Below are 19,048 nucleotides of genomic sequence, written 5' to 3' on the forward strand. Positions count from 1 at the left end.
CTTTGTAACATCATTTTATCTACAAAAAAAAAAAATAGACTAAATAATCCCCTACAAATAATCTTTGTAGGACCTAAAGAAATAGCAGGTCCACTGAGAAATTCTACCTGCCTTAATCAACTGACAAGATATTAATCAACTGATGAGACTTTCAACAATGCAACAATGGAAAAAGATGCATAACAAAACAGCATGAATCTGTCTAACCAGAAAATAAACAACGTGAGAGCCCAGCAGGATAGTAACTAGATGATTAAGAGAAAAAAACATCACTAAGCTACTGAATAGGGTCTGATCTATTCACCTAAGTATGACGAAGAAAACAAACACACCTTTCCTGTGGGCTGCCTACAGAGGCAGCGTCCCAGTCCCTCTGGCTTCCACCATCCTGTTTCTGACCAGATCCTAGGAAAGTAATGTTCGACCTCGGTGAGGCTGCCTGGCCTGCACCCAAGGCGGTGACTTCAACCTCTCCACATTAATAACAAAAGCAAACCCAGCGAATGAGTGGTGGGGTGGGGAGATGCAAGAGATAAAAGACTCAGAGCACAGCTATCTCCTCTTAAAGCAGTGAGCCAAGCACTGCTCAGGAGCAAGAGCTGTGCACTGAAGCACTGGTGTCTTTGGAAAGCCACCCCATGCAATGTTAAAAAGCAAAAGCAAGAAACAGTCTGCAGAGAACTCTGACGCCAAACAATCCTCATTGAAATGGACTGCAGCAGTCAAGGTGCTCTGGATGCCAAGGACTGTTCTCAGCACCTCATATAACTAAGGCGGCCAGACTGCCAGCAGCCCCTGGAGGGAAAAGCTGCTGGCCTCAGTTTGCAAATCAGAAAACAGGTAATAACACAGTCAGAGACTCTTCACAATCAGACCTGGTTGACTTGTATGTAAGCTGCTGGCTTCAGAAGCCAAGGGCTCCCTGTCCCACACTGAGTACAGCTATATCCACAACCCCACACCTCAAAGGGTCTCAGATACTACAACTCCCACAGCCACGGTTACCGGCAAGACACTAACTTTCATGAAGTACCTATTCTGTGTTGGCCTCTTTGGAAACAATAAATGCTTCAGTCTGTCATGTGATATAAACGTTATTAAGATTATTCCCATGTGACAGATGAAAGATACATCTTGAGGGGGTAGGTCCCTTGCGTAACGCTAGTCAGAGATACTGCTGGTATTTGAACCTATGTGGAGGGCCATGTTCCTGCCACAGGTAACTGTCCCATCCTCCTCAGTGACAGGCTCATCCTGCAAGCTGTAACTTATCCAACAGCCAGAGATGATCGCTCATATTTTCAGTGATTGTTTTATAAACAAATGCAACTTGTACTACTGAGAGGACCATGGGGAGGGAAGGAAATTCAAACACAACAGCAACAAAGCTCTCAAACCATAGAAAACTCCCCCAGTTAGGTAAGAGAAAACGTAGCTGGTGCAGATACATTCAATCCTGGTGCAGAGAACTATGGACTTGAAGTATACAGTACTGTGTATTTCTGATGTAAGTACACTAAATGTGCAATTCATTTTATATTTTTAATGTATTGGAGAAACTATTAAGAATTCTGGGGTTAAATTCCTTTGTAGAGTCAAAAGTTGTTTTATAATAATCATCTTCTAACTTCTTTTCTTAGTCTGTGAGTTTTCAAAAGAAGTTATATTCTACTTTAGGTGGACCTCCCACAGTATGTAATAATCCAAATTATTTTACACAAGCTTGGGGTGGAGTCTTGCATTAAGATGGAAGAGTCAGACTAGTTCTAGGTTTTCTTCTAGCCTGTGGTTCTATGAATTGTACCACTGCTTATCATAGTGTACAAATTAATATGTGTTTACAGCCTGGCTAAGAGGATCTTGAAATAAAACAACTAGCAGAGACCAAACGGTTGATTATTAAAATAGTGGAATAGGATTGTGACTCACACAAAGTGCAGATAAAAGGATCTCAAGGTTCAATCTTCTCATTTTATGAAGAAGAAAGTGAGGCCCAGGAGTTCAGTGATCTTTTCTGAGTCTTAAGAGTCAGTGGAAGAAACAGCACCAGAACCCAGTATGCTAACGCCCAGTTCAGTGCATTACTGGTAAGAAACAGACGCCCTCAAATTCTGTCATGTAACACCGTCAGCTCCCAGAGAAGGAATCGTGTCATAGGTCTTGTTTCCACAACTTCTAGGAACTGCCCTGCTCAGGAATTACTGACTCCCTCTGTGGCAGGAGGAAAAGCTCAGAGGTTGCATAGTAGGCGACCTCCAATTTCTTTTCTAGTTTCGATAGTCAAGGGTCTCGGCAAATGCTTCTAACAAGGGAAGGAGGAGGTGACCAGACCCGGATGTGCGGTCTTCAGGATGTCCTCTGAACCCACTCAGGACTGCCAGATAGGACACACTGAAAGCAGTTACCTTACCCAGCGCAAGACTCCTCAGTCCAAAACCAAAAAAAAAAAAAAAATCTCACTTCCTGATCTCCAAATTCTCTTCCACCTGTACATGTTTATTATTCTGTCTGTTCCTTCAGTTTTATAACTTTGATATGAATTTTTTTTGGACATGAACAGTTTTATTTTTCATCTTTTTGAGACAGAGTTTCAATATGCAGTTTAGGCTGGCCTTGAACTCAAAGCGATCCTCCTGCCTCAGTTTCCCAAGTGCTAGGATCACAGGCATGTGCCACCACACCCGGCAAAAATTACTACTTTAATAAAATCTTCTTGATTTAACTTTGGTGGATTGCATGGAAATAGCCTGCCCCCGCCCCGCCCTCCCATTCTCCACCCCAGAGAATAAGGCAGAGAAGGGAGCAGCTCTGGTCTGCAATGTCCAATGGGTCCCCCCACATATCCCTAACTCTAGTGTTACTGGTAGAGCTGCTCAGGTTTGGGGAATTAGGACCTGAGCATTCTTTGTTTTACTATTGGCACCAGGAATCAAGGCTAGATCAGTAACATGGAAACACCGTGTGGAGGCCATGGCCCCTCAGGAGAGGCTGCATGTTTGGTTTCTGATGAGACCTTGAGCAGAAGAGCCAGTCAACTGCAAGGGTGGGAGTGGGAACTGGTCTGAGTCCAGAGGCACAAACAAAGTCAGAGATAGGCCAGGCCTCAGGGAGAGAGTCCCCATGCGTAACCTGAAACTGGAGGTGACTGACAGACACTCAGACAAGGACAGAACAGGGGAGATTCAGAAAAGATGGGAAAAAAAAAGAGAGAGAGAGAGAGAGGCATACAAAGAAACAGATTACTTTGGAAACTCCGGTCTACTGCTTTCCAGAAAGCTAATGTTTCTGTGATCCATGTGGTTTAAAATATCATGGATTTGTTATATTTGTAAGCTATGTGGCACTTTACTAACTGTTGTTAAGCGTGAAGAGCTTTGCTAGGAATGCACAAGCGTCAAGGGAGAATGGCCTGGACACAGGATTTTTCATACTGAAGAAAACCAAACGGACACTGTATTTGTATAGGACTTTATGTTATAAATCACTTTCCTGCATATATTCTGCTCTGATCTCTGTAACAACTCCCACGACCTTTGAAGATACTGAGGCTCAATAAACTGAGCGTTTACAGTTAGTCATTGTGGTGCTCGGCTGTAAGCACTAACACTTTGGAAGGCTGAGGCAGGAGAATCACAAGTTCAAGCCTAACCTAGGGAATTTAGCAACCTAGAAAGAGCCTGTCTCAAAATAAAACATTTTAAAAAGTGCTGAGGTTACAGGTCAGTGCAAAGGCCTTGGATTCAAGCCCTAGTACCACCGCCACTAAAAAGAAAAAAAGAAGCTGATTTACTTGGCCATACTTGGAACTGCATTACTAAGTAGGACATCTTCAAGCCTGTTGGGGAGTTCTTCCACCATACCACTAAGTGTCTTTAAAACTTTTTTTTTCCTCTGGAATCACCTTTTAAGAGAACTGAAATTTATTCTTTAATTCTTAAAAATCTTCTATTTTAACTCCAGGTATTTAATCTAAATTGTTTCTATTTGAACTCCAGGTATTTAACCTGAGTTGCAGGTTAAATACCATTAAGTAACAATGTGTTGATATTTGCTCTGTATCACTGCCCCTTGCTGCAAAGCATGTTAGTATCCGACACACTGAATCATCTTTGAGGGCCAGTCTGGAAGCTTTACACCACATATACTAAACTGTTGCCTCTAGGAGAAGCTCTGTTCCAAGCTCCAACCATACAACTTAAAGGGGATCGTTTCAAACACAGGAACATAGCTGAAAACTTTCACCATTACACACCCAAGAATGTCTTCTCCACTTTTCTTTTTCATTTCACATAAACATATACAGACATACACAGAGCCTATTTTCACAGAGCAGCACGTACAGCATGCAAAACTAAGCATTTCAATGTAACAGAAGAAATGTCATAAAACTCCCGCATATTATGAAGATGGACTACATTTAAAAAAAAAAAAAAAAAAAAGTAGGAAAGTCCCCCTGGCCTCAAGGTTGTGCCAAGACATCTGACATCCTCGTGTCTTCCAGGACTCCAGGATTACTCAGCTCCGAAATCATTTTCAAGAAAAATCAACTTAATGTTGCAAGGTTTCAAAAAACGACTTCTTGCCACCATAATTTACATCTTGAGAGTATCCAAAAGATCTGTGCTAAGGAAAATATCTCCTTGCTAAGGGACTTCAAATATTGAAAACATTCAGGTTTTCAGTTATTAATTTTCAACAAATCACAAGCCTTTGTGGTTGACAGTTTGTTCATTGAGAATTACATCAGTTTAATACTTAAGAAATAGCTTATAAAAAAGGCAAATCAAACATAGTTGTACCAGTGTCTACTAACGTGTCCAGAATATTACAGTAAGTTCAATTCAGAAATTCTCCTGATGCTATTAACCTAACTTACTAAAAACAGATTTATCTACAACTCTAGATACATTTTTGTTGTTATATAAGTTCAGATATGCCTGGATAAGGCATACACAAAACCAAACAAAACAAGAACTCTCCAACTAACTCTAAATACAGTATTCCGCTTTTCACCAAAAGTCATGGGGAAAAGAAAAAACTCGTCAGATATTACCCTACCTCAAACAGCAGATATCATGTGGTCCCAGTGGCTCAGTACCCTGCCATTTTCTCTTGAAAACACAGACTAAGAACGATAGGGATCAAAGCAAAAAGGACTTCTACGCATGAGAAAGTCTGAATTGCCTAATTTCTGTGACAAAGCGTCTCAGTCAGCTGGTCCTCTATAATTTTTGATGAAGCACAACATAAACCTGTTTAAAGCTATTTTTAATCAAAAGGTACAAATTGTGAGAACCAAGTTCTCTTGGTTATTGAGCTAAGTCTTAAAATAACCACAACCAGCTAATATTTAATTTGGTGTCCTTACTTTCCTGTGAGAAATCTTAGTAAGTTACAAAGTACCTTTCCTTATGAAACCTAACGATAGCAGAAACACCAGCTATTTCTCCATCATCATTATATCTACTTTCTAACTATAATAAGCAAGTCTTTTTTTAAGCAGGCAAATTATCATTTGCTTTAAATAGCCTTTTCTCTTGAGGCATGTACTTAAAATAGGCTAACATGATGCCCATACCACTGCGCCGGGCTGGGCCAGGAATCTAGTCACATTCCAGTGAGTTGGCTTTATTTTTGTGAATCTGAAAAATGCTCACTATACATCTTAAATTCATTTATAGTAGCACTGGACATAAATTTTTCTGGGCTGTTAATCGTGGCCCTCTTGCATATCTATGTGTATAAATTTACACTTTCGTTTAGTTAACTTGAAAGTAGGCACAGAGGCTGGGGATTTAGCTCAACGGCATAAGCGCCTGCCTTGCAAGCAGGCAGTCGTGAGTTCGATCCCTGGTACTGATAAAAAAAAGAAAAAAAGAAAATAGGCACAGGTTCATGATCTGTAAGCAAACTAAAACAAATAACCCTGCAGTCTCAAAGCAGTATGACCTCACAGATTTGTGTTTTTTTCTAATTCCCCAGATCAGTTTCCTAATGGAATATAAGGAATATAATGCCATGTGCTGGGCAGGGGCTAGGGAGAGAGGAGTATTGCAGAAGGCAAGGCGCTAGATGAGACCTAATTCCCTCCCAGAAAGCTAAATTTCTGTCACTCGCTGGTCTCTCCCAGACCTGAGAACCTGCACAGCAGTAATAAGCACATAGAGGTGGCTATCTGGCCCCCAGGGCATATGTAGCAATGTCTGGAGCATTTCTGTTTGCCATAGGGGTGTGCCCTTAGCATCTAGAGGGTAAAGACCTAGGGTAACAACCTACTATGCAGAGGGCCAAAATGTCAACAGTGCTGAGGCTGAGAAGTCCTGCGATGGAGTCACAAGCTTGGGAACCTAAACAATCTGTCACATTCAGAAAATGGTAGTGGCCACTTCCTGAAATATCTGCGATTTTCATATTCTGAGGCAACTTAAAGGTCTTCCAGGGTCAAATAGGAAGCAGAAATGTTTCTCAGCTCTTTTCCTTCCCCATCTCCTGTCACAGAATGACCAGGGCAGGGAAGCAAGCCAAATAAGCAATGGTGCCTGCCTTCCAAGTACTCCCACCTGGCAAATGAGACAAATGGTCTCCCTGACCACCCAAGTGGTAAGTGCTCAGAGAGAGAAGGAGCAGATGGGTTTACAGAGGTCCACAGGAGCAAGGCAGCAGCACAGCATTTAACCAGCAGGTAGGACCCAGGAGCCTTCACTGCAAATCATTTCAGTGTAAAAGTTGGATCACATTAAAATGCATTTTAATGGGCTAGGGTTGTAGCTCAGTGGAAGGGCAATGGCCCAGCAGGAACAAGGTTCTGGGTTTGATCCCCAGTACTATAAAAAGAAGAAATGTTTTCAACATACCAAAATGATTACAGTTGTTCCTCAGCCATGAATGTCATTCCTGTCCTTCCAAGGGAGGATATAATCAAACACTCCTCTAAGAAGACTAATGGTGTTCCAAAGGTTACCGGGCTTACTGGCTCCACAATTTTTATTGTTTTTTTTTTTTTTTTTTTTTTTTTGGTAGGAACAAATGGTAAGGAAGGCCTAGCAGTCAGGACTATGACTGTACAGTGCAAGACACTTGCTTTCTAAGGTCTCTGGGACAATCCAGGGACCATGCAATGGCTCCCCTAAATCAAGATATTTTTGAAAGTTAGCTCCTCTAGGACAGCGTAGACTGAGCCAGATATCCACTAGACCAGTGATAGAGAATCTTTTGGGGTTTTCAGTGATGCACACAGCTCACTGTGGCACAAATGCCATAGGTTTGCCACCACCGTAATACACCCATGACCACCAGCACAGCAGTGCTTTCAGAGCTGCCTCAGTTGGCCAACAATACCCACGCAAACTCAGTAGTACCACGAATTGTACACATAAGGATGACTGCTACCGTATTAACCAGTTAAACTTCAGTTAGAGACCAAAGGAAAAAAATTAGAGATTTGGTATGAAATTCACACTGCACATACTCAAGCAATGCCAAATCTAGAAAACCCAAACATACTCTGCAAGTCTCAAGAGTAAGATTCCCATGACAGTGTACAGCAGATGGGATTTAGCCTTTTCTTTGCAGCACACAAAAAGCTGTTAAGCAGTGTCTTTTCTCTGAACTTAGCCAAGATACCAGTCCTCCAATCTGCATAAGCACATGTGTACTACTCACACCCCATATGAACCCTCAGTTAAAAGTCACTTGACTGTATAGATTTGGTGTGTTTGACACTTTGGTCCATGGTCACTTTTGTACTAGGCAAGAGACAGCTTTAGTCAGTCTCCTCTAGAAAGTCACACTGTCAGCAAAAAAAGAACACATTCTTGGACACTTGAACAGTTAAAATACTACACATTCCATCTGGAAAAATCATATAAAACAGCACATTACACTTCTTGGAAAACAAAAATTCTCCCAGGCAGAATAAGGTCAATACTCTCTAGTCTTAAGAGACTTAGCCATAAATATGGAAACGCCTAAAAGAAAACACTGTATTCTTACCCGAAGCTCACAAATTAAAAATGCAACCAAAAAAACATACTGATGCCTTGGGACTGAATGCAAAAGACTGTGCTCCCTGCATGAAAATCAGAAAGGGCAGCGGGTTCCACAGCCAGAGAACAGTGGCAGCCACTATGTCTTACGGTTCTACTCTCCCACTTTTTTCTTAAAATTCAGCAAACTCAAGATGAGACACTAGATAAAAATCCTGGAGAAGAAGGTGATACAACTTTCGCAGTAGTCAGAAAGTGTAACTACCCCAACCTTCTAGATCTGATCTAGGGAGGGACTGAAAATGGCAGCTCACCTGAAAAAAGGCAACAACAAAACACTGTTATAGCCATACCTTGTCCAAAGGAATCAATCAAGCAGCCATGACCAACAGCACAGGAAAGCAGACGCTCCAGAAAAGATAAAAAGGACACACACACACAAAGGGTGAACCATGCAGAGGTAGGCTTGGGACCAAGTCCGGCAAAACTCTGGGTGTTTAAGTGGACAGACTAAAGACAAGGTGGCAGGGAGGAATGACAGTGACATTTAAGCATCACATCGAATTACCCTTCTTTTTATAAGGCTGGTATCAAATGGAAAGCCAGGATCAGTATTTGTCTTCATTTCTTGGCAATGTCTCGATAAAATAAAGACATGAAATGGGTAACACAGTTAAGAGTGTTCATGGTTATCTTCAATGCTATCCTGAAAAAGGACTAATATTGAATTGCTGTCATCTGAAAGAACAGCCTGCTGTCATTTCTCTTTTAATGAAGCAATGAGATCAGATAAAATTTGAGAGTGTGCTTGATTAACAAAGTCAGATGAAAGGATATTCAAAAGGATCCTAACGCAGAATATTGGGTGGATGGCAATGAGGTAACATTTTAATAAGAGACAGAGTTTGGGTACTATGTTTAAATACATACACACAAACTGCGCAAACCAAAATGCCCGAGATCTGGCCTACCAATACTTCAACACAGGAAATCAGAAGTAACAGTTTTTTTGTTTTGTTTTGTTTTGTTTTTTAAGAAAAGGAAATTCAATCTCTAACTACATTACTGAAACGAAATAACAGATCAAGGGAAGATCAAGGCATTACCTGAATGGAAACCACATCTGGAGCAATGAGTTAAGTTCTAGGAGCATCATTTGAAGAGGAAATTAATTATCTAGAGAAAGACAAGAATAGTCAAGAGTAGAAAAATCACGCCATGTGAGAAACTGTTGACAAAACTGGGAAGGTTTCGCTTAGAGAGCGCTTGGTGGGAATACAATGCCTTTCTTCAGCTATTTCAAAGGTTACACCAGGGACATCCCCTGAACAAGTTTCAGTGTGTTCACGTCTCTCCAATACGTAAATGCAGTACTCCAGCCAGCTGGACAATAAGAAAACAAATCCAACCTCTTCAATACTGGGCACACTGTTCACACAGCCTGAGACGGAATTAGGCGCGTTGGCACTGTATCACACGCTTGACTCATCATGAATTGAAGCCCAATTTAAACCGCAGTTTTCCCCGTGATCACAGTTCACAGCTGTTGGTCTCAGCAGTTATCACCAAGAGACATCACCTTATCTGTTTGCTCAGTCACTCTTCTACCCAGGAGGATGTAAGCTTCAGGAGGGCAGAGGCTTAGTTCTGGCCACAGCTCATACTCAGCACGGGAAATAAGAATCTTGGCTCATAGCAGATGGTCAGCAAATACGCTGAATAAAGGAATGATTGTTAAGCAAACAAACAAGATATCACAGGGACAAAAATTCCAGGGCCAGCAAGTAGTGTACTGCACATTACAAGAAGGCAGACGTTAATGCAAAGAGAAACGTGGTTATAGAGTTATCCCACAGCAAAACAAAATACTCTGTGGAGGACGACTCTGTTTCTGTAACTGAATATATTACACTTCTATAGATGTGGAAGGAATAGGAAATCTGCATTTTCAGGGCTCTTCAACTTGGTAGCCTCAAGTATTTTCAAGGCCGCGATTCTTCAGAGTTCCATAGTATCAGTGGATGACAGGGATGTCCCACAGAAAGACAGCCTCGGAGGAGTGTTACCCACTTGGTACCAGCTTCTACCCGGTTCTGAGCCCGGGGTGCTGAATAGGTACAGACTGTATGGCTCCTTGTTCTCCAGCTTTCAGGTGCATTTGGCCAATGGGGAACAATGGTGAGAGATAAGGAGAGGAGTCCAAGGTCAGGGGACAGATTCCCTGGCTGTGTGTCCACTGCTTTCAGTGGATGGCCTTGTCCCTTGGCGGAGACCTCAGCTCCCCCGAGGCAAGCTTTCCATAGTCTAGTTAATGTCTTTCTCTGTCCTCTTCAGGTAGAGCTACTGGCCTCTGTCCTGCCTGCTTTTACTGACCTTCATATTGCAGCATGCCTCTGGTTTTTGTAGTCTTTTCACGAGACAGTCTTCATATTATGTAACTTGAGTTCCCTGTCCACCCCCGTCCAGGCCCCCATTCCTTCAGAAACAGGAAGCTCTGTCCAGTGAAGGGATTCTAGGTGCTCGAGGAAGCTATCAGAAAATCATGTACACATGATATCCCTTTAGAAACGAGTTTGGGGAGGAACAAACACCACCAGATTTCTCCTGTTATCTTTCATTAGGGAGGCTAAACTAACCCTCTGTGGAAATTACTAGAGCAACAGGTATTTTCATCTTGCATTGATTTTACCTTACAAATAGTGTCTCAGCTAGGAAAATACTGTCTCTTGTCATTACAGAGAGACATAAAATGAATTAAATATTTGGTAGAGGTTGGTATTTCTTTATGAGGCTTAGTGTCATTGTAAACACCAGGCTAACAAAAGGTCAGGTAAGAAATGTACACCTAAAGTTGGATGAATTTTGACAAAGGAAAATTTAAAAATAGCACTTACAAGTTCAGATAAACAAAGAGAAATAAAATCTTAAAAACTGCATAAAATAAGAAGAAAAATGTCTATAGGGCTCTGTGGGCAAGAATAACCATGGATGTATTATAATTAAAATCTTTTAGACTGTATATATTTGAAGAAATTAAGAATATATATAGTAACAGTGATGGCAATTTAAATGAAAAGTATGAAAACTTTGTAATTTCCTTTGTTTATGATAATTAACTTGATAACTTATTTATGATTAACTTGATAAGAACATATAAAGTAAGTGAATCTGATGCTAGCAAAAAGAATTTAAAAATTTTTAAAAGAGGTGGAGAGGAAGGGGGAAAACAGAATTAACAGTATGCACATGTATGTTATGTGCATGTATCAATTCCCCACAACATATGTAATCATGCACTGCAAACGTAATAATAGAAATAAATATTAAAAGAAAGAACATGTTATAATTCCTTCTAGGACATAGCCGTGTTTTACTAAGGTTTCACTTACTCCTCTGGTAAGAAAAGCAAAAGAGCAAACATTTGCCACCCATAACCAAATGGTTCTATCTAAATATAACAGATCTCACATAAAATTACCAAACAACTGCTCCAGGGCTCTCCAAATATTTTCCTCATTTGACCTACAAATGCTTTCACTCTTTCCCTTTTACACTTGGGATTGTTATGGTTGATAAACTGTGTCAACTTGCAAAGTTCAGAAATTTAACTAAGGGACCCAGCAGAGAGCCAGGATTCTTACTTTGTAAATATCCTCAGCCTCTGCACGGAGGGCAGGAGATTTTGTGAGTAATACACTTGTCCTGGAGAGCGGGTGACCTGTGTACAGTACAAGGGAGGAAAAGAGGCTCACTTTTCCCCACTTTTTGCTCTTGTTGCTTTGCTGACTGCTGTCTTGAAATGTTGCCCCAATGCTATGCCTTGGAGCCAGCTGATTATAAACTGAAACCTCCACAGTGAGCTAAATAAACCTTTCCTTACTTCATTTTGAGTGCTGAGTATTTTGTCCCAGCAACAAGAGAAAAGTAATGACAGATTCTAAGTATCTTTATTTAAAGGGATTGGAGGGGAGAGAGAGACAGAAAAAATATCCTTCCCAGAGACATTGAAAACTTCCTTAAATCCTGCCACCAAATACTGGTCTGAGTCTACAAATTTCTACTGAATTCCAACTATGTGCCATTCACCAGGTCACTGCACAAAGAAGACTAGTCCGATCCCTCCAAATGTAGCGATCATCCTTAATTCCTGAGATACAGTACACTTTTGTGAAATGAAAGGATCAAAAGCCCAAAAAGAAACTACAGGCGTGGGCAAAATAGAGGAAAATCTGAAAGAAAGGTGATTGCGTAGCACCTGCTTATCATCAGCTGTCATGGTTAATCTTGATTATCAACTTAACTGTCCTGAGAGACACCTGGGAGATTAGTAAAGCAAACTGTAAGCTAAATAAACCTTTCTCCTCTTAATTTTGGGTTTTGGGTATTTTGTTGTAGGAATAAGAGAAAGTAACTTGGAAAATACCCTTATATATTATCCTTGTAAAGCACACTTTTAAAGTCAAGCTCTATCATTCTATTTTTATGTCAATTTCTTGAAATGTGTAATTGTTTTCATCACAGAAATCTAGAATAAAAATAAAATTACCTGTTCTTGGACTTTGCATCCTTAATAACAAGGCCAAACTGAAATTACTTAAAAGCTGTAAAGGTGATGTTACTGCTACTGCTACTCAAGAATGTCAGTATTCAACCCCGTATGTGAGACCTGTAGAGACGAAGTAATGGGAGTCACTTGGAATCTTGGGACTTGGGATGACCATTCATTTGGACCCTACTGTGAAGAAGGGCCCTTGAAAAGGCAGTAATATTGCCGCTTGAGGTGGGAGGAGAGGCCTAAGTAATGGAGAAAATGCCTCCTCTTGAAACAGAAGTCCCAGTTTCCATAGATGAGCTAAAAAGTGATGAACAGTTTGTAAGAGTTCATTGCAGTGTGAGCTTAACAGCAGTAGTTTTAGAGCAAATGAAAGATTTCTTGGACTTTAGAATTAAAGGAAGCAGTAAACTGGGTTAGTCACAAACTAAAACTATTAAAGGCAAAACAAGAGAATTTATCAAAAATGCAGAGGAAAAGGCAAAAAAGTAAAATACAGAAAGAGAAGAAAAAGAGACGCAGAGGGGCCATCCAAGGTACAGTCTATGAGTAATAATTATACTTGTAACACCCTTAATCCTTGCAGTGCGCAAAGAATCAGTCACACACTGTAGATTCAGCCGCATCTGAAAGCAAATGAAGCTGAAACAGTAACTAAGGAACCAACTGAAGAAAACTTTCCAGAGTTGAAGAACAAAGTAAGCCTGTGAATGGAGACGGCTCATCGAGTGCCTTTAAAATTTAATGAAAAGAAAGCAAGACTTAGACATAGCCTGGTGATTTTTTTTTTAATTTCAAAGATTTAAAAAAAAAATCGCAATTATCTAGACAAAGAAAATAGGTTACCTACAAAAGAGAAAATCAAACTGATTTCCAAATGCCAGGAGACAACGGAACAACATCTACAAAGTTTTAAGGGAAAAGGTTTTGTCCCAAGAATTATATACCATGCCAAGTGAGTATTCTCGTATGAAGGTAACTGGAAGATATTCTCAGATATCTAGGGACTAAGAAAGTATGTCAATCAAGAACCTTCTCTGAAAATTTTGCCGAATGATTTACTTCAGCCAACAGAAAAAGTAAAAAGCATAGGCAGACAGTTACAGTATAAGAAAGATTTAATGGTAATCATTAAAACTAGTTAAAAATAATGAAGTCTAAAATTGTAATACAGAGGGCAATAAACCTAAAATGTAAAACAGACTTATAAGGTAGATCTGAAATTTTCAATTTATATAGTTTTAAACTGTCAAAGTGCACTCCAAATAGTCAATATAATGGACAAATACAAAATGTTCTATTTTTGTCAGGTAATATTATAGATAACAATGCATGTTGTTAAGCCAAATATATGCTGGCTAAAAAAAGTGCAAACAGGACAGGGACAGTAAAGACATTCTAAATGCTCATCTGACAAAACTGGAAAATGGTACCATTTTATTTCCCTTAAAAAAAAAAAAAAACTAGCAATACTGATACTGTAAAGAGAAAATTTCCAAGTCATTAGTTGTACAGGGATGGATACGTTTGAAATACCAAATTGGGAAAACCAGTAATTACTGCATCATATGGCAGTTTATATAAGTCAATTTGTGCACAAAAATAGAATACATACATGACAAGCTTCTGAAATTGAAAAAGAAGGGAAAAAAACCAAAAAAATAGCTGAATAAAAACAACCAAAGTATTAAAAATTTGCACAAAAAATACTGACTGAGGTAGAGGTGAATTATACTCAAAAATTCGTTTAATTCCTAATTAATAAGATCCAAACTAAGTGTCATGGCTTATGTTGGTGGCCCCCCAGGCCTCATGCATTTGCATTGTGCATTTGTGATTGGTTCATTGTCTAGCGCTTGGATTGATGGTGTCAGTGCTCCACCCACCTAGGGGTGGAGCCAGCATACAGTGTAATGGCAGGAAGAAGGCATGTCACTCTCTTGCCAGTTTCTGCCTTGCTGTTTGTAGCCACCATGAACTGCGGCCCTGCCATGCCACCCTGCCTGGGAGCCAACTGAATATGGACTTGAAATCTCTAAAAACTGTAAGAAATAAACCTTTCCTTTTCCAACTTTGAGCATCAAGTATTTTGTCTCAGTGACAAGTAAAAAGTAACTAAGACACTAAGTTAAAAAAAAAAAAACTATCTCTGATCTGAAATACACCTGTATAAAACAAAGGTTAAACAGGGTTAGACATCCTAGAAAATGAATAGCAACATTTTTTATTAAGCAGAAATAAGGATATTACAAGATATTTATATTGATTGAAGAGCCTACGTGGCATTCCTGTTAGATTTTTGTTCAGTGCGTTGATGTGGGTGGTAGCATTACTGTTGTAAACTGATAGAGGACATGTAGCAAAAAAAAGAATGTCAATGTTTTCTCCATTATTATCTAAAAATAAATTTAATAACAAACCACAAATGACAAAGAAAATGGGCAAATGAATACAGTAATTCAAAAAAAAAATTAAAGAATTACTGAACTTCCAGAACTGGAAGTGATTTTGCTATATAGGTTTTTTGTTTAAATGGAAATCTGCCTATGACCTCTCCAGGACAGGGTCCCTATTTTCTCCACATGTGGATTCTTCCTATAAAGCCCCACATGTGCTAGGCACTCTATAAATACATTCAAAATAAGCTACCAATGTTTGCTGGATGAATGATATTCATTTTAATGCAATAATTAATAAGCCCAGAAGAAAAGACCTCTAACTCTGGCCCTTCTGCAAAGAAATGGTCCATTGTCCTTTTATATATTAGTAATGAATAAAAGCCTGAACGGGAGAACACACAATGGCAGTCCTCAACTAATGGGAAGGTTGTCGTCCCAAAGTTTGTTAGGAAATAGATTTGTCTGAATTCAGAACACATTTTCCTATAGAAACAAGGCTGTACAGTTCGGGTCCCTGCTTTGGGCAGCCCACAAAAGCTTTCTTGACAACCACCACACAGGAAAAATGCCCCAGGTGAACATACATTCCCCCGCTGTGGGAACTGCTTCCCGCTGCTGCGCAGAAGACAGGCCCCTGTGGGATCAGAGATGGAGGGAGATGTGGCTGAGGAAATCAGGCAGACTCAAACTGTTAAGGATACAGAGAAAAATGATGGCTGACTCCCTAGATTCTCCTTAAGCTCCTTTCTCATTTGCCATGCAAGTTCCCGGTAGCCCCACCAGTAGTGATGGTGACCAAACTCAGGGCCTCCTGAATGCTTTAATACACTTTAATACACTGTACCACGGAGCTACACTCTCAGCCCAAGCAAGCATACTGTGAGTGCCTGCTATGTGACAGGCCCTCTACTAGGCATTGTGGGGGATGAACAAGGCTATCGATAACATGATTTTAAGGTTACAGTCTTAACCTTACAAAACGCTAAAAATGCTAAAGGGTTAAAAAGAAGAAGAGAGTGAAGGTGGGTGGGGAAGGGATAGAAGTATGATGGGCAAAAAAGAAAAGAACATTAGAAATGTTAGGTATCGTTTCCCCCTCGTGCTTCTTCCTCCTGCATCCATTTCATCGCTGGCAAGGTTGGAGATGAGGACCAGAAAGAAGCAAAGAATTAACAAGTAGATAAAGGAGATCTGTTTTCCTGCTCTCCTTTTCCCTCTGTGTCCAGGGGTGAACCAGTACAGAAAACAAATGGACAGTGTCAGTGCTGGGTCAAGGAAGTGCACAGCAAACAGTGGCGTTGCAGTGATGAGAAAGGACTAGGTAAGTCACCTTCCCATCACTCTTAGAAAACAGCTGAGAAGAGTCAACCTGAAGAAGGAAAGATTTATTTGGGCTCATGATTTCAGTCATGGCTGGCTGGCTCCATCATTTCAGGGGCTGGGATGAGGCAGAGCATCATGGTGGAAGAGTGTGAGGGAGAAAAGGTGCTTGCTTCCTGGTCAGGAAGCGGGGGAGGTAACCAGGGAGAAAACATACCTTTCAAATATATCTTTTCCAACTGGGCCCATCTCCTAAAATTTCCACTGTGCCGCAGGAACACCAACAACCAGAGACCAAGTCTTCAATCCATGTGCCTTTGAGATACATCCCAGATCCAAACCCCACATGGGTGGGGTGATTAGGAGAAGGAGGGTTGGCATCTGGATGACAAGAAGAGGCTGCACCTCAAATCATGAAAAAGAGACCTGTTCAGGGCCCATCCAAAGTAGACTCTACTCTGGACATCTAACCCTAATAGACATTAAAATATATCCCAATACCTATCTAATTTTTTCCATAGTTTTCTATAATCCATTTAGGGGTACTATCTTATTTGCAACTAAAGTTATCCTTCATCGCTGGGTGAGTGGTTCTAGAACCTTCCCTTACAAAACCAGAGACACCCAAGTTGCTTATACAAAATGGAGTAGCACTGGTATATAGCGTCTCTGCATCACCCATATACTTTAAATCACCTTGTAAATGTTTTATAAAATTATTATACTGTATTGTTTAGGGCAATAATCACCAGAAAAAAGTTTGTACATGTTTAGCATAGATGCAAATTTTTTTAGTATTTCTGAGCTGTGATTGGTTGACTCCAAAAATGCAGAACCTATGGGTTTAGGGAGGCTAACTGTATACATTCACCTGCGGTCAAGTACTCTCAAAATGGTTCTCTCAAAAAAAGGAGAAATTACAAACTGTAAATAACTAAAATTTAATGACCATCCTTTCTGAAGTTTAATTACCATGATGTTGTAACATAAAGTTAGACTCTTTTGATTTGCAAAAAAAGACAAACAGTATAAATAGATGGAAGATTTCACAAGGCCATCTGCGTAGGAAGGAAAGTGGCAGATTGGCTTCAGTGTGGGCAGGTATAAAATAACAGCTCAGTTATTGTGAGAGATGATGATTTCTAAAGCAACAGATGAGACTGGAATATAGCAAATACCCATGTCCATCCAGACTGTTTACTCACCAGAGATGTGGCCTCAAAGACCAAAACCAAAGCATAGTAAAAAAGGAACAACAGCTGCATTAAAAAAAAAAAACTGAAAATGTAAACATAAATAATTGGCTGTGTCCATTGAGTAAGTGAACCCAGAATACTATGGGTTTCTATCATTGCGCTGCTTGGCACATTTACACAGAAAGGAAAGAGTAAGTACATACAATTTCAAATTACTCAAGGCAACCATAACTTCAGTCCACCTCTTTTAATTCCTGAAGCACCAGGTGCTGGCCACACTCTCCTTAAACTATGCTCTTAAGGCTCCCATAACGGGTCTCTACCCAGGTTCTCCTATCAAATAAAAACCACTCAGTCTTTCGCTAGTTCCACCCTTTCTGACCCAGCCCCTAACCTAGTGTTCTGTTACGCACCACCGTCTCTTACTGTATAAACTCCTCCCAGAGAACCTCATGTCCAAAGTACCTAAAGACTCTCAGGTTTAAGGAATCCTAACCCCAACCATTTTCCTGGGCCAGCAAGGCATCCCAACTCATGACACATGGTAAATTATGAATTATTAAGGGACATGATACAGAAGTGTCCTCACGATTTTCTGGTTAAATCAAGGAGGTCATCTCATGCTCCCTCACAAGATTTCATATGAGGGGGTACTTGGTATGACAACAAAAGCAGAGATGTTTTTCAAGTAAGCAAACAGACATGAGTTTAATCAGCGCACCACCAGATCTGAACCATGTTTTGTTTTTGGAAATTACTGAGTATCAGTTCTCTTACCTATAAAAATGAGGACAATAATGTCTACTCTTAAAGTGATTGTGTAGACTGGAGAGTAAAAACAACAACAAAACAAAACACTATCTAGCACATTAACAACTTAATAAACAAAGTATCTGCTGTTATCATCTCTGTAGATGCTGCTGTAATGAGAATACCAGGAAAGTATAGATTTTGCATGACATTTCTCTTCTCTTAGTACTAGCAGAGGTTTTATACCAAGCATTATAACAGGGCAGCTTTTGTACACATTTTTAAATTCCTCTATCTCTACCTTCAGCATGCCACATACAACTGATTCCTTTAGGCTGCCCTTCCAATACCTGCAGAATCACTAACCTTACTATTACAAAAGCTGAAAACTACAGATAATTGCTTCCTCAACCACCCTTGTAACCAAAAGGCAGACAACATGGTCAGGTAGACTGGTATTGTGAAATAAATCCATTCCAGATTTTCAATCTCAAGTAATTACAAGAGCAAACTGCTCAGAGACTGGGCCAGTGAATGCAGTCACCAGAGGTCATGGTGATGGCACTCAGCGTTTTGTGTCACTGGTGTTGGTAATGCAAAGGTGTGGGGCCTATGGTCACAGCCCACAAGGCAGCTGTGATACAATTCCCCGGACCAGCCCAGCAGCAGGTTCCTGGTTGACAAGTTTCCAAGACAGCTTCTCAGCTTTCCCAGAGAAACTACAAGCCACCTAATATCTTTAATTAACTTTGTTTCTGATTAAATTAGCCAAGATTTCTGTTGCTGGCACAGCTGGGGATCCTGAGTGAAGTGTCAAGTCAGGTAACACTTTATTGCTTTTGGTCA

General features: G+C 40.3%; 1 protein-coding gene across 7 annotated transcripts in view; it reads right to left on the bottom strand.

Moving 5' to 3' along the window:
• The window catches only part of Gab1 (GRB2 associated binding protein 1), a 118,630-nt gene that overhangs the window by 74,801 nt on the left and 24,781 nt on the right, over positions 1 to 19,048 (bottom strand). The window contains exon 1 of one of the 7 annotated variants that reach the window (XM_063260828.1): positions 333 to 2,735. The exons of the other annotated variants lie outside the window; for them this stretch is intronic. The gene's annotated coding sequence lies outside the window, so the exon portion shown is untranslated. Of the gene's footprint in view, positions 1 to 332; positions 2,736 to 19,048 lie in introns of those variants that run through there. 7 annotated transcript variants of the gene reach the window in all.

This window comes from Cavia porcellus, unplaced genomic scaffold (assembly GCF_034190915.1).
Source record: "Cavia porcellus strain 051 isolate PalLab524CR breed Dunkin Hartley unplaced genomic scaffold, mCavPor4.1 scaffold_14, whole genome shotgun sequence".
NCBI lineage: Eukaryota > Metazoa > Chordata > Mammalia > Rodentia > Caviidae > Cavia > Cavia porcellus.